General features: G+C 40.6%; 1 protein-coding gene across 2 annotated transcripts in view; it reads left to right on the top strand.

The window, feature by feature from the left end:
* The first annotated feature begins 280 nt into the window (after positions 1–280).
* The window catches only part of LOC134358189 (heparan sulfate glucosamine 3-O-sulfotransferase 5), a 389,601-nt gene continuing 373,736 nt past the window's right edge, over positions 281–16,145 (top strand). The window contains exon 1 of one of the 2 annotated variants that reach the window (XM_063070219.1): positions 281–450. The gene's annotated coding sequence lies outside the window, so the exon portion shown is untranslated. The remainder of the gene's footprint in view (positions 451–16,145) is intronic. The other variant, XM_063070226.1, reaches the window with a different exon arrangement.

Here is a 16,145-nt window from a genome sequence, read left to right on the forward strand (position 1 = left end):
GACGATACGCACCTCCAAAGACCTCCTATTCCCCACTCAGCATGAGTGGTTGGAGATGCGGAAGTGTAATAAGCCAGTAGTTGCACAGCATCAGACAGAGAGAGAGAGAGAGAGAGAGTGAGGCGGCTGCTGAGGGCAGCCTGAGCATCTATTTGCCTGGGACAGCACCAGCACAGATCCATGTAGCTGCAGTAAGCATCGGGGTTGGTTTGTTAACAGAATACGAAAGTAAGGCGGCAGCAGCAGAGGCAGTATACTTCCGATTGAGAATGGACACTTCTGAGAGGCGGGAGGCTGCTCGGAATGTGCTTCTGTGCGTGCGGGAGGCACCTGGTGTCAGCCTCTGTGGGATTTGGGAACATTCAGTCTAAACTCTGAGGTTCCCTGAGATTTTGCTCTGAACCAGTCAAAGACGTACATCAGCCATCTCCTGTGGAGGATGCCTAATAGGTAAGGACAGATACAAAAATCTATTTTTTGTGTGGGGGGGGAGGGGGAGGGAGTTTATTTTCAAAAGACTTTGATAGCTGTTAAATGGTCTGGATTAGCAATGGCAGAAAGTTCAGGAAACGTGATGATGTTCAAGCACTTTGACAGCAGGTACAAGATGTATGCCTGTGCGTGTGTGTGTGTGTGTGTGTGTGTTTGTATGCAGGGTGGTGGTGGGAGGGAATGTTGTGTGTGTGGGGGGCTCGTGTGCGCTGAGAGAGATTTGATTATGCCACAATGCTAATGCATTGCGATGCCTGTATGAAAGAAGCCAGCATGACCTTTGCAGTATTGGTACACGAGAGTTTAACCCGTGGTTTGCCAGCAGAAGGATAGCATTTTTTGTGTGCGTGCCTTGCGGAGCTCCAGTCCATAGGAAGCCGTATTATTTCTGTATAACATATTGACATATGCATTTGATTCCTTCATTGCGTAAGCCTGCTTGAAATGTTTGCTTGGTACCCAGCCTCAATAAAAGGGAAATTATATTTTAGTGTGTTTTCCAGCTGCTCGCTCAGTGATGTTCTAATTTGCTTTGTATCATAATAGATTCAATAATTGTAAATGGGAAAGTGGGCATGCACTTGCATTGTTCCATCTATCTTAATGACACTGTAGCACAGAATGCAACATAGCTGAAAAGATCGTGTGCTCTTGGTGAGCCAGGCTGCACTGACCTTCAGGAAAACAAACTGAAATGCTTTACTGACTAAGGAAACAATTGAAGTGAAATCAGCCAGGCAGAGTGAAGTCCTAAATAGACTTCCTAAATTAAAAGATGTTTGCAACAGCTCGGAAAATGACTCTAAATATGTCAGATCACAGACTGGCTTAATGGGGTGATGCCGCTAGGGAAGTGGTTTAAATGGAATAAGATTTTAAAAGCCACCTCGGGAGATCGCTGGTTTTATAGTGGGGAAGATCCATCGTGCAGCACTGGGTTTGAGAGACGGCAGTACTTCACACTCCTCCACTTGCACCAGCATGGGTGGTGCTTTCGCAGTATCTCAGTGAGCCAGAGGATATCTGAGCTTTGCTTAAAAACTGGTTTATTCCTTGCTTAATCCAAGTTCGCTCTCAAATGCTCCTCCCATGGGCTAGTAATGGATTAGCAATCTGAGGTGAACTACGTTTAACCAGCTAACAAGGTGAAGCAATCTAATGCCATTGAAAAATAAATTATCCTTTTTTTCTTTAATTCTAATGTGTTGGTACTGGAGAATTCAAAATGGGTACAGCATGATTGGGCTGACTGGATGCTGTATAACAAACCTTGCAATCGTCTCTGCACTTTTTTTTAATCAACTTTTCCCGCAATCTTTTTCTCCTCACCTGTTAAGTGTTATTTACTTTACAGAAACTCTGCTATATTGTCAAAAACTGGCTGTGATTCATAAGTGGTAGTCTTTATCGGGCTTGGCAGGATATTCAACCAGATGAGGCATCACAGCTGAGCATAATCTTGTCCTGGGTTTGTTTCCTCTCTATCCCAATAATACTTACCACCATCCACCTGAGGCTCTCTAAGACCAACATTTAAATCTGGCCCTTTCCTGCACTGAGTTGATCTGTAGACATGCTTGAGCTCCTCAAGGTGACGAATATTTCTGTCATGATCATTATCATGAATATGCACATTGAGGCAGGGATATAAATCAAATATTGTGGGTTCCCTCCATTCTATAACAACAAATTTTGCTACTAATCTCACTGTTGGTTTTCTCTTGCTTCCTTGAACCTTCTGTGAGCTGCTTCCCTGAATCAGTTAGCTTTATCTGCACAAAACACCATTGAAACTGGCCTGAACAAGCTCACATTTGATCCCTCTGGAGTTATGGACTAATTAAAGGAAAGCCAGCCTTGAACCCTTTGCCTTGTTCAGTTTCATTTCTAACATGCTGTGTTTCAGTTCCACTGTCGTCTGTCCTTTACAACTCCTGGTTTAAGATTTGTTCAACATCTAACAAATTTTGATAACGACAAGACGAAAAATGCTTAGTAGTCACATAATTTAGCTGCAGTTACAGTCTCCATTTTGTAAAGTTCCAATTAGGGAGCCCCACCAAAATGACCTCTGACACTGCCATCTAGTGATGGCAATTATCTGCTATAGACACTGAGCCATGTATCTTCTGTGGCTCTCTTTAAATGATGTATTTTCCACCCAGGACTTGTTACATTATAAGACATAGAAGCAGAATTAGGCCATTCAGCCCATCGAGTCTGCTCCACCATGCAATCACGGCTGAGTTATTTTCCCTCTCAACCCCTCATTTTCAGGCCTTCTCCCTGTAACTTTTCACACCTTGAGACTTGCACTTACAAACAGCAGTGAAATGCACACAATCCGTTGCACTTTTGGTCATATATAAAGTCATAGAACACGACCGCACAGAAACAGGCCCTTTGGCCCATCTAAACTGTGCTGAACTATCATTCTTCCCAGTCAGATTGATCTGCTCCTGGGTCGCAGTGTTCCATACCCTTCCCATCCAAGTACCTGTCCGAATTTCTCTTAAATATTGAAATTGAGTCCGCATGCACCACTTCTGCCAGAGGCTCATCGAAGATGATGTTAGCATTGATTGTTAGAAAAAAGCTCTTATAAAGGCAGTAATAGGAATCCACTCGCAGTTTCATTGTTAGCTCTCTCCTCGCAAAAACCATCGCTTCTCATGCTTTTGGCTAAGATCATGTGTAGTGTATTGTAGTGTGTGTGTGTGTGTGTGTGTGTGTCTCTGTCTGTCTGTCTGTCTGTGTAGGTCATACAAAATTCCTGAACATCGAAAGATTCTTTAACAATGAATTTGATTGGAATTTCAATGGGAATACTTTCAGTGGAGACGATAGACATGCGGACACTTGCTTGCTTCAGACAATGATATTGAAGTACGTGGGAATGAGAAAGGGTGGTACAACACTTGGGCACCAGTGATCAACAATGACATTGGAACAGATCATAATATGCGATCCATTATATGAGATAGTTCTCCGGGGAAACAGTGATAATCAGTTAGCAGTGATACCAAACATATCTGACCAAGTAAAATGGGTCCCTTGTTGCAATAAAAAATGTTGTGCAAAATATATCTTCACTCCACTTTTGTTCTCAACTTGTGGATTGGAAATGATGTTTGATATTATGTTTTGTAACTTCAAAACATTAAACTAATTCAGACACGGGAGTCTGAAACGTGAGTTTACTTGAAGTGAGGTGTGCATGTATCATGTGCTAGCGTGAGGACACATGTGATTCATGTTTTTATACATATAACCCATAATTAATTATTTAAATGAACAGGAATGCTTAATCTATATATATACACACACACAACACACATAAACATGAGGAAATCCACAGTTGCTGGAAAACTAAAGCAACACACACAAACTGCTGGAGGAACTCAGCAGGTCAGGTAGCATCTATGGTAAAGAATAAACAGTCATCATTTTGGGCTCAGACCCTTCAACAGGACTGAATATATACAAGATTAGTCAAATATAACTGATATGACAAATACACAACATTTAAGGTACGGTGAAAGTCAATGACATGGTAGATGGTGTTTTTAACTTCCTGTGTAGCGAATTGTCAACACAAATTTTTGCCATTCTGCAAAGTCTTTCAGACAGGCAAGGGAGCAGAGAAAAAAATCAGAGGGATAGAGAGCGATTCAGGTGCCTTTTACGCACCTCCTAGTGGGCAGATGTAGAGTGGACTGGGATTGTTCCTTGTCAGTTCCTTTCAGTGCGAATCACACTCGACGACTTTGATGAAGGGGAAGACAAGGAAACAACTTTTTAAAAATTCAACCTGTCAGCTCTAATCTTTTTCCACAAGCAGTTTAACATCAACATTGAAATATAATAAATCCCGCAAATGCTGGCTTACTTCTCCATGTGATTACGCTTTTTTTTTAAAACAGGTTATCGGTTTTCAGTCATTAAACCAGGAATATGTGCTCACATTTACTAAGGGGATGGCTATAAGTGGAGTCATGTGTTTCACAATGAGGGATAGAGGACCCCCTCCCCCATTACACAATCAAATTTATAGGTTGCTTCTAGGTTTTGTTTCAAGTCACAGGAGATTGAGAATCTATTATTCTTCAGCTAACATGAATATATTATAATGGATTTGAAAGAAAGGTACTTCATATTATTGTGTTTTATGGCTTTGCATTTCTGTAGTTGAACATTTGTATTGAAGCATTGTACAATGGAATCCATTTTTCAAACAATGAGAGAAAGTTTATTAATAGAACAGGCGATGTACATCACAGTTTTATCAAGAATGTAAATGTCTTTACTGGAAGCACATGTAGATCTAAGTATACATCTGAAAATAATTAATTTTAATTTTAAAAAATGATAAATGCAGTCTTTGTATTCCTTCTGCATTTCAAAATCTGTGTGTTTCCAGAAAAAGGAGAGATACTTGGTCAGCAATTTCACAAGCATTGAAGTGATTATAATAGGCTGCTAATCCCAATATAACCTGATGGTTTTAAAGAGCAAAATCAAAGTGGTTAAAAGACAATTTGCTAATAATGTAAAAGCAATTAGTGTTTTTAAACTCATTTCAAATTACTTTAAATGGTTAAATCAATTACAGATAATTTTACTGGCCATAACTTAAGTTCATAGTCTTATTTAATATAATTAGTTCCAAATTCCCTGGGACATTTAATGCAAAAATGACAGTGAAACACTTAAAACAATCATTACTGGAAAATTGCCATGGCTTTAATTTCATTTTGCACGTTGTTGAGATCATTGGGGCTTTATAGAAAATATATTGACTGCTTCATTGGAACCAATATTTGGTTGTTGGTCTGGAAATTGCGAGGTATAGACACATATGGAATTTGTATATATTATAGGATTTGTCCTTGGTCATTGGTACTGATGGTAGTTTTTCATTATTCAGTATATCTGAAGTCCAGTTCTTTTGAAGTCATTCTTAATTATGCATTTCGTGCAAGCAATGAATACAAATTTCTACCACTAGGAGTCAGAAGTAGGCATCTATTATGTTCACTCAGGCTCCAAAAAAGACTTACAGTTGTGTTCAAGGAAATGTGATCTGTGTTTGGCCTAAAGAATGACAGCAAGCTGTCACCAAAAAGGTAAGGAGAGAAAACATACCCACCAGAGGATGGAGGGTTGTTCGTTTTGGCTCTCCTTTAAAATTATTCGGCTGTTCTTGGCCATTTATATTCAAGAATACTCACATTTTCCAACTTGCATCACATCCTTAGCCACCCACACACTGCATCAGTAAAGGCAGCACCTGGAGACACAAGGGGGAGCAGATGCTGGATCATCTGGAGGAAGTCAATGGGAACATGCTCCTTTGTGACAAAACCCCTTTGTCTTCATTCAGTTCTATTTTTATTTGAGCTTCTGGTTGAACATAACGTGTAGTGAGGAGAAAGAAGTTCATTTCCCTGCCTGGAGGGGATGGGTTGAGAAGGATATTCACTTTCCGGGGCCCCGAGATATTTATTGCTAACCTCAGCTTTCTAGCTCAGTAACATGACCTTTCCAAAAGGTCAGAGTTGGTTTTGACAAAGTTAAACTTCAAACCTATAGTCCTTGCTTAGCTTCTTCTTGTAAACAAGTAGACAATGAGATCTTGTAGGCCCTTGTTTAATCAAGGAAAGACAATAGGGTTATGTTAATTGGCCTGTATAAAACCGGACAACACTGGCTAACTTACTTGTTCCATTGTGACTGAGTTCAAGGAAGCTTGCAGACTAGACTGACTTTGTCATTTGGCATACCAAACATGGTCACAGGTATAGTTGATCAATTAATATTTGGGATATTTGTGTACTCAGGGAGTCAGCCCTTACTGCATTAATCTTAAGTGTCTGAGATTTCTATCCCCAGAGGCTTTCAGACCATCCATGCAAGCTACTTTGTCTCAGTAAAGGTATCTGAAAAATGTCACATGCAAATACTATCAACTAGCAGCAAAACAGTACGAATGTTAGAAAGAATTGGGGATTGTTAGAGATGACAAGGAGAATGATAGGAAGATGAGGTGACTGAAAGAAGAACTAGAATGTATTACTCAACCTTTGGTGTTTGCGACAGGCATCCGCTTTTGCCTGCAACTTATTGGTATGTTATTTTAGTTCATAAGAATTGTACCTGTATTTGGAAATCCTTTGTAGTTTATAAATCTTTATGCAATTCAGATGGATGGATGGCATCCATTAGTCTCGCGAGACCATGGATCTGCGCCTGGAAAGTCTTGCTTCAGTCTCTCCAGGGCGCAGGCCTGGGCAAAGTTGTATGAAAGACCAGCAGTTGCACAAGCAGCAAATCTCCCCTCTCTATGCCATCGATGTTGTCCAAGGGAAGGGCAAGGGCTGATACAGCTTGGCACCAGTGACGTCGTAGGAGTTACCAGAGCGAGGTTGAAAGCAACGTATGACTGCATTAGGGACTCTAGCTCTGGATTTGTCCTCAGACTGTATCCGGAGCTGCAATTCTGAAATGTATTATAAATCAGAAATCCAATGTAAGTTTTAAAAGTGTTGTATGATCTATTTGTCTAAATTTAAAAATTGAATTAACTCCATTAGCTGGAAGTATCTTTTATTTTATTCTATTTACTTATTCATTTACAGGATGTGGGCATCGCCAGCTAAGCCGACATTTATTGCCCATCCCTAGTTGCCCTAGAGAAGCTGATGATGAGCTGCCTTCTTGAACCGCTGCAGTCCCTGAGGTGTAGGTACACCCACAGAGCGGTTAGGGAGGGAATTCCATGATTTTAACCCAGCGACAATGAAGGAACGGTGATATGTTTCCAAGTCAGGATGGTGAGTGACTTGGAGGGGGAGTTCCAAGTGGTGATGTTCCCAGGTAGCTGCCATTCACACCCTTCTAGATGGTAGTGGTCGTGGGTCTGGAAGATGATGCCTTAGGAACTTTGGTGTGTTGTTGCAGGTGCATTTTGTAGATAGTACACACTGCTACAACTGTTCTGTCCCCTCCTTGGAAAGAAGAGTGGACTCATTACCCAATTATTATTGGCTGCTGGATCTTACCACAGAGACTACACAGGGAAGTAAGCTGGCCTTGGAAGAGTAGGTAGATACAGTAGAAGCTTCATACCATGAGGATACCCATAGTTACCTAGTCTAGGGCTTTGCAGACAGTGAACCCAGTACCATCACAGGGTTTGTGTGTGTGTGTGTGTGTGTGTGTGTGTGTGTGTGCGTGCGCGTGTGTATTTGTATATGGCATATGTGTGAGGGCTCTCCAACATTTGAAATTCATATCATCTAAGGTATACAAGATATTAAGAGGAATAGATAGAGTGGACAGCCAGCGCCTCTTTCCCAGGGCACCACTGCTCAATACAAGAGGACGTGCTTTAAGGTAAGGGGTGGGAAGTTCAAGGGGGATATTAAAGGAAGGTTTTTTACTCAGAGAGTGGTTGGTGCGTGAAATGCACTGCCTGAGTCAGTGGTGGAGGCAGATACACTAGTGAAAATTAAGAGACTACTAGACAGGTATATGGAGGAATTTAAGATGGGGGGTTATATGGGAGGCAGGGTTTGAGGGTCGGCACAACATTGTGGGCCGAAGGGCCTGTACTGTGCTGTACTATTCTATGTTCTATAAGATGAGCTCCTCCATCATTCTGTGTTTTCAGCACCAAGTTTCTCTGCATTATTTAAAGCATCGGGGAATGAGTTGGATTTGAAAGACAATAGAGGAGCGGTTAGAGAGAGAGCAACGATGTGATTGATGGGCTACAGAGAAAGAAGACCAAGGCTGTGTGGAAGGGGCAGAGGACTGAGACTAACTGCATTGCTCTTTCAAACCGTCATCACAGGCATAATTGACTGAGTGAGCACTCCCACTGCACTTCTGATGAGTTATGAACACTTACCTGCATAATCTGTATCTGTACTACAATGGAAAGCATTATTGTAAAATAGTATACCAAATGTACTTCACATGAGTTATGAATGCTTATCTTCATAACCTTTATATGTGCCACAATAGAGCATTATCTTAAAATAGGATACCAAACAAACTTCACTTAATCTTTATATGTACCACAATAGAAAGCATTATCTTAACATTGTACACCAAACATAATTGACATTAAATTAATTTCACACTTCAGCTTCTCTCCACATATTCTGAAGAATGCAATATAAAATACGGCTACGGGCATACACATGGCTTGGACATCATTTCCTTTCTTATCTTATAGGACAAAAGCAGGAAAATGTTCAGACACTAAAGCGGAATCAAAGTGCCCCCTCTTCAAAGTTCAAAGTCAATTTATTATCAAAGTACTATACATAGAGTATATGTCACCACATACAACCCTGAGATTCATTTTCTTGCGAACATGCACAGTAAGTTCAAGAAGCATTCAGGAAATATTTCTTAATGATATAAATGTGTGAAACAAATAGTAACAAGAATAGAATCACTGCAGCACTAGATAATTCCATAATAAATCTAGGTGGAACCTCTCATTTCTCAATACTTACCCCTCAGTCACCAGGGCAAAAAAAGACATTGTCTGTTAATTATCCACGTTTCCGGCATTGCAACATATGACTGCACTTCATCAGTTAATGTTTCATTAGCAGTAGAGTGCTTAGAAATGCCTGATCCCATGCAAGGTGCTATCTTTAGGTAAATCTGTTTCATCTTAGTTAAAGTAAAGTTAATGTGCTTGCAGGTAAAATGATCAGAATCAGAATCAGATTTAATATCACCGGTATATGCCTTGTAATTTGGTGTTATGCAGGAGTACATTGAAATACAAAATACTGTGAATTACAGTAAGAAGTGTGTGTGTGTGTATATATAAATTCAAATTAAATAAGAGATGCAAAACAGCAGTGAGGTAGTGTTCATGGGTTCAATGTCCAAGTATCTTTGAAGAACTCGCCACAGTTCTTCTGCAGACTTTGGCTGTCTTGCTTGCTTCTGTCTCTCCAGGTAATCCCAGACAACCTCGATGATGTTGAGATTAGGGCTCTGTAGAAGCCATACAGTCAGAATCAGAATCAGGTTTATTATCACCGGCATGCGACATGGAATTTGTTAACTTAGCAGCAGCAGTTCAATGCAATACATAACCTAGGTAAAGTAATTTACCTGAAGAAAATTAATAATGATAATAAATAAAATAAAACATAATAATAATAAATAAACAAATAAATCAATTATGTATATTAAATAGATTAAAAACCATGCAAAAACAGAAATATTGTATATTAAAAAAAGTGTGGTAGTGTCCAAAGCTTCAATGTCCATTTAGGAATCGGATGGCAGAGGGGAAGAAGCTGTTCCTGAATCTCTGAGTGTGTGCCTTCAGGCTCCTGTACCTCCTACCTGATGGTAACAGTGAGAAAAGGGGTTACCCTGGGTGCTGGAGATCCTTAATAATGGATGCTGCCTTTCTGAGACACTGCTCCCTAAAGATATCCTGGGTACTTTGTAGGCTAGTGCCCAAGATGGCACTAACTAGATATACAACCTTCTGCAAGTTCCTTCGGTCCTGTGCAGTAGCCCCTCCATACCACAATGCTCTCCATGGTACAACTATAGAAGTCTTTGAGTGTATTTGTTGACTTGCCAAATCTCTTCAAACTCCCGATAAAGTATAGCCATTGTCTTGCCTTCTTTATAACTACATCAAAATGTTGGTACCAGGTTAGATCCTCAGAGATCATAACACCGAGGAACTTGAAGCTGCTCACTTCTGATCCCTCTATGAGGATTGGTATGTGTTCCTTTGTCTTACCCTTCCTGAAGTCCACAATCATCTCTTTCGTCTTACTGACATTGAGTGCCAAGTTGTCGCTGCGACACCATTCCACTAGTTGGCATATCTCACTCCTGTACGCTCTCTGATCATCACCTGAGCTTCTACCAACAATGGTTGTATCCTCAGCAATCTGAACCAGTATAAATAATCTAGGGTCCTAAGACTTTTGCACAGTACTCTTATTACCTGAAACAAGTAGTACAATAATCAGAATCTGGTTTAGAATCATCAGCATACATCATAAAATTTGTTGCTACGTGACAGCAGTACAGTGTAATACACAATTAAAATTGTAAATTACAATAAGTAACACAAACACAGAGAGAGAGAGAGAGAGAGTAACACTCGGTTTTCCTCATGTCATGATCTCGGGGGTGGCGCCCCTTACCTGGCCAAACTTTAGCACTCTTGCTTGGGTGGATGCTGCGTGTTGTGTCCCCTGTGTAACATCAGTACCCCGAAATAACATTCAGTCCACAATGTGCGGTTAAACGATTGAGATTTTATATTTAAGTATGGGGTTAGTAGAGAAACAAAAGAAAAGGAAAACAAATAAAAGGTGCCAATAATCTCATAAACATGTCCAGTGCACAAACGTTGGAGCTCATGGATTCCCTTTCGGTGATCCTCCTTCTCTCATCGTTGACCGCTGGACTCATGCCCCGAGCCCAGGCCCAGCGGGTCCGGCAACCATCTCCTCAAGCCACGTCTTCTCTCTTCATCCTCCTCGCGCTTTCTCTCCTAAGCCTGCACAAACTAACAGCTTTCACACAGACAGTAAGAATAACATCTATCCCAATTGGTTAGCAAATGAATACAAGTCCTGTTATCACTAATTATAACCCAAACATACTGCTACAGAGAACCACTGCCTCAGCAGTTAGCAGTACAGAGAAGCTATTTTATTCACCTTAGCAGTAACATAAAAGAAGAAACCCTTACAATCTATATATGTATTTAAAGTTAAAATAAATAAGTAGTTCAAAAAGAGAAAAAAAAAGTAATGAAGTAGTGTTCATGGGTTCAATGTCCATTCAGAAATCAGATGGCAGAGGGGAACAAGCTGTTCCTGAATGATTGAGTGTGTGTCTTCAGGCTTCTGTACCTCCTCCCTGATGGTAGCAATGAGAAGAAGGTGTATCCTAGGGCCTTTTTGAGGTATTGCTTCTTGAAAATGTCTGGATAATTACCCCAGTATTCAACTTTTATTTAAAAAAAAATCTCAATCTTAAAAAATATGTACTAGAATTTCAAAAGAAGTATTTCAAATAGTATTAGCCTATTCTGTATACAAGACACTGTTGCCACCTGGCTGGCTTCCTTGGACAATACAGATTTCAAGTCTTGGAGATCCTCAACACAATCACCACACATCTCACCATCCCTCTCTCACGACATGGAAGTCCAGGTAGGGGCAATAAGCTTTATTTACCTCATTACATTTTATTATTTCCACAACCACAACGATTGGCCTCACTTTCATTGGCTTTAAATCTCATGTTTTCAATATTTATTTCTTATTTATTTATATCACTGTTTCTTCTTTTTGCATCTGCACAGTTTCTTGTCTTATGCACACTGGCAGAACGCCCAAGATGACACGGTCTTTCATTGATTCTGTTCTGGTTATTAATCTGGAGATTTATTGAGTATGCCCACAAGGAAATGAATCTCAGGGTGGTGTATGGTGACATATATGTATTTTGATAATAAAATTTACTTTAAACTTTGAACTTTATTAACCTGAAACTCAAATATAGAACTAAAGAAAGACGAGAAGATTTTGCCATGAAGGAATCTGTTGAACCAGATCAAAACCATTCAAAGTTAAATACATAAGACCATAAGACCATAAGATATAAGAGCAGAATTAGGCAATTGAGTTCGTCGAGTCTGCTCCACCATTTTATCATGGCTGATCAATTTTACCTCTCAGTCACAATCTCCTGCCTTCTCCCCGTATCCCTTCATACCCTGACCAATTAAGCATCTATCAACCTTGGCAGAGTACAAAATAAATAGCAGGATGCTTGGTAGTGTGGAGGAGCAGAGGGATCTTGGGGTACATGTCCACAGATCCCTGAAAGTTGCCTCACAGGTGGATAGGGTAATTAAGAAAGCATATGGGGTGTTAGCTTTCATAAGTCGAGGGATAGAGTTTAAGAGTCGCGATGTAATGATGCAGCTCTATAAAACTCTGGTTAGGCCACACTTGGAGTATTGTGTCCAGTTCTGGTCACCTCACTATAGGAAGGATGTGGAAGCATTGGAAAGGGTACAGAGGAGATTTACCAGGATGCTGCCTGGTTTAGAAAGTATGCATTATGATCAGAGATTAAGGGAGCTAGGGCTTTGCTCTTTGGAGAGAAGGAGGATGAGAGGAGACATGATAGAGGTGTACAAGATAATAAGAGGAATAGATAAAATGGATAGCTAGCGCCTCTTCCCCAGGGCACCACTGCTCAATACAAGAGGACATGGCTTTAAGGTAAGGGGTGGGAAGTTCGAGGGGGATATTAGAGGAAGGTTTTTTACTCAGAGAGTGGTTGGTGCGTGGAATGCACCACCTTAGTCAGTGGTGGAGGCAGATACACTAGTGAAGTTTAAGAGACTACTAGACAGGTATATGGAGGAATCTAAGGTGGGGGCTTATATGGGAGGCAGGGTTTGAGGGTCAGCACAACATTGTGGGCCCAAGGGCCTGCACTGTGCTGTACTATTCTATGTTCTATAACCTCTTCCTAAAGTGAACATAAGGACTTGGCCACCACAGTGGCCTGTGACAAAGAATTCCACGGATTCACCACTCTCTGGCTAAAGAAGTTCCTCCTCATCTCTGTTCTAAATGGACGCTCATCTATTCTGAGGTTTTGCGCTCTGGTCTTAGACACTCCTACCATAGGAAACATCCTCTCCACATCCACTCAATCAAGGCCTTTCACCATTCAATAAGTTTCAAAGAAGTCACCCCTCATTCTTCTGAATTCTAGTGAATACAGGCCCAGAGCCATCAAACGCTCTTCATATGACAAGCTATCCAATCTTGGAATCATTTTTGTGAACCCTGTCCAGTTTCAGCACACCCTTTATAAGATAAAAGTCCAAAAATGGCTCACAATACTTCAAGTGAGGCCACACCAATGCTTTATAAAGTCTTAAGTCTTTTTTTTCCCCCACCAGAAATACATTTCCCTAAAATGAATGTCAGGCTAGTATATTGTGACATCGATGTACTTTGATAACAGATTTGTTTAGAAATCTGAGCTTCTCACTGGCTTTAAGAAATAAAGCATAGTTTATGCCTTAAAAATCTGTCAATGCCAACAAATTAAAATGTATTTTTTTGCAGGATGTGGACATTTTAAATCAATACTATGAGAAATGAAATCTTGCAGCACCTTCTGATTAAATGCATAAATCTGTGGACTTCTTGAACCTTTGGTTGGAATTCTGAGTGACAGTGGACAAAGTTTGCTAAGCAGTTCATCATGGACTGAACGACTGAATGACCTTCTTCCGTGCTGCTGCCTCTATGACTCGATGTTGGAACTACAGCTGACATCAGGCAAAACTCACATTTGTTATGACTGCAGTCACATTGCTAGCTCTAAATCGATGACAATTTTGTTAAAAAGATCCCTCAGTTAAAATTTGATAATATTTTGTAAGTGTTCAAGGAGAATACAGAATAGCAAATCAATATACTACTCTAGATTTCATACGGACCAGTGTAACAAGGAGTATATTTGCTTACATAAGTACCTTAGGAAGATCTGTAGCATGATTTTTGTAATGAATTAAATGTTAGGAAAAAATTCCACCGTCTTTGATCCTCAGAATATAAGTATTCATCGTGGCTGTAGATTTGGGCCACCCTTCGTTTGGACGCTACAAACCACCAAGGTTCTTCCAGGAGAAACTATTTCCATCTACTCCAGATGCTCCAGTTTCCTATGAGCAAATGAATAGTTTCCTTGGAATGAAAACAAGGTTGAAAAAGTACAGAGAAAATTTACAAGGATGTTGCCGGGTCTGGAGGACCTGAGTTATAAGGAAGGATTGAATAGGTTATAACTTTATTCCTTAGAATGTAGAAGGTTGAGAGGAGAATTCATAGAGGTATTCAAATTATGAGGGGGTATAGACAGGTTAAAGACAAGCAGGCATTTTCCACTGAGGCCTGCTGGGACTACAACCAGAGGTCATAGGTTAAGGGTGAAAGGTGAAATGTTTAAGCAGAACATGAGGGGAAACTTCTTCACTCAGGGGAATGTGAGAATGTGGAATGAGCTGCCAGCACAGGTGGGGCATCCAAGCTTGACCTCAATGTTTAAGTGAAGTTTGTATAGGCACATGTAGGGGTATGGAGGGCGAGGGTTCCAATGCAGGTCAATGGTGGTAGGCAGTTTAAAACGTTTCGGCATGAACTAGATGAGCCAAAGGGCCTGCTTCTGTGCTCTACTTTTCTATGATCCTATGACTCTAAAGACCCTACTGGAGCAAACCTTATGCGTCCTCATATCACAGGCACACAAGCAATTCTGCAGATGCCTGAAGTCTTGAGCAACACACACAAGATGTCCTTTCTAAGATAAAGGGCCCAAACCTGCTCACAATACTCCAAATGAGGCCTCACTAGTGCTTTATAAAGTCTCACCATTACATCCTTACTTTTATATTCTAGTCTTCTTGAAATGAATGCTAACATCACATCTGCCTTCCTCATCACAGACTCAACCTGCAAATTAGCCTTTAGGGAATCCTACACTTTGCATCCCAGTTTTTTGCATTTTCTCTCCATTTAGAAAATAGTCTACCCTTTTCATTTCTTCCACCACAGTGCATGACCATATATTTCCTGATACTGTATTCCAGAACACTGTGTTCTAGAAGCTGGTGTCATCCAGAACATAGAATATAGAACCTACTGTAGAATTTAGAATTTAGTGCCAGCCCTCCAACATAGCCCTGTGTTTTCTATTTATCCATGTGCCTATCTAAATATCTCTTAAACGTCCCTAATCTATCTGTCTCTACCACCACACCTGGCAACATGTTGCATGCACCCACCTCTCTGTAAAAAGAAAGAGCTTACATCTGACATTGCCCCCCCCCCGCAAAAAAAATTTCCTCCTATCGTCTTAAAATTATTTCCTTTTGTATTAACCAATTCTGACTTGGGAAAAATTCTCTGGTTGTCTATTCTACCTATTTTTGTTCACATTTTTGTTCACACAATCTCCCAGATGTAATAGTGGCCAAAGGACCTAGGGTAATGGATGAATTGAAGGAAATTTATATTAGGCAGGAAATGATGTTGGATAGGCTGTTGGGTCTGAAGGCTGATAAGTCCCCGGGACCTGATGGTCTTCATCCCAGGGTACTTAAGGAGGTGGCTTTAGAAATCGTGGACGCATTGGTAATCATTTTCTAATGTTCTATAGACTCAGGATCAGTTCCTGTGGATTGGAGGGTGGCTAATGTCGTCCCTCTCTTCAAGAAGGGAGGAAGAGAGAAAACAGGGAATTACAGACCGGTTAGCCTGACGTCGGTGGTGGGAAAGATGCTGGAGTCAATTATAAAAGATGAAATTACAACACATCTGGATAGCAGTAACAGGATTGGTCCGTCAGCATGGATTTACGAAGGAGAAATCGTGCTTGACTAATCTTCTGGAATTTTTTGAGGATGTAACTATGAAAATGGACAAGGGAGAACCAGTGGATGTAGTGTACCTGGACTTTCAGAAAGCCTTTGATAAAGTCCCACATAGGAGATTAGTGGGCAAAGTTAGGGCACATGGTATTGGGGGCAGTGTACTGACATGGATTGAAAA

This window comes from Mobula hypostoma, chromosome 2 (assembly GCF_963921235.1).
Source record: "Mobula hypostoma chromosome 2, sMobHyp1.1, whole genome shotgun sequence".
In the NCBI taxonomy this organism is placed as follows: domain Eukaryota; kingdom Metazoa; phylum Chordata; class Chondrichthyes; order Myliobatiformes; family Myliobatidae; genus Mobula; species Mobula hypostoma.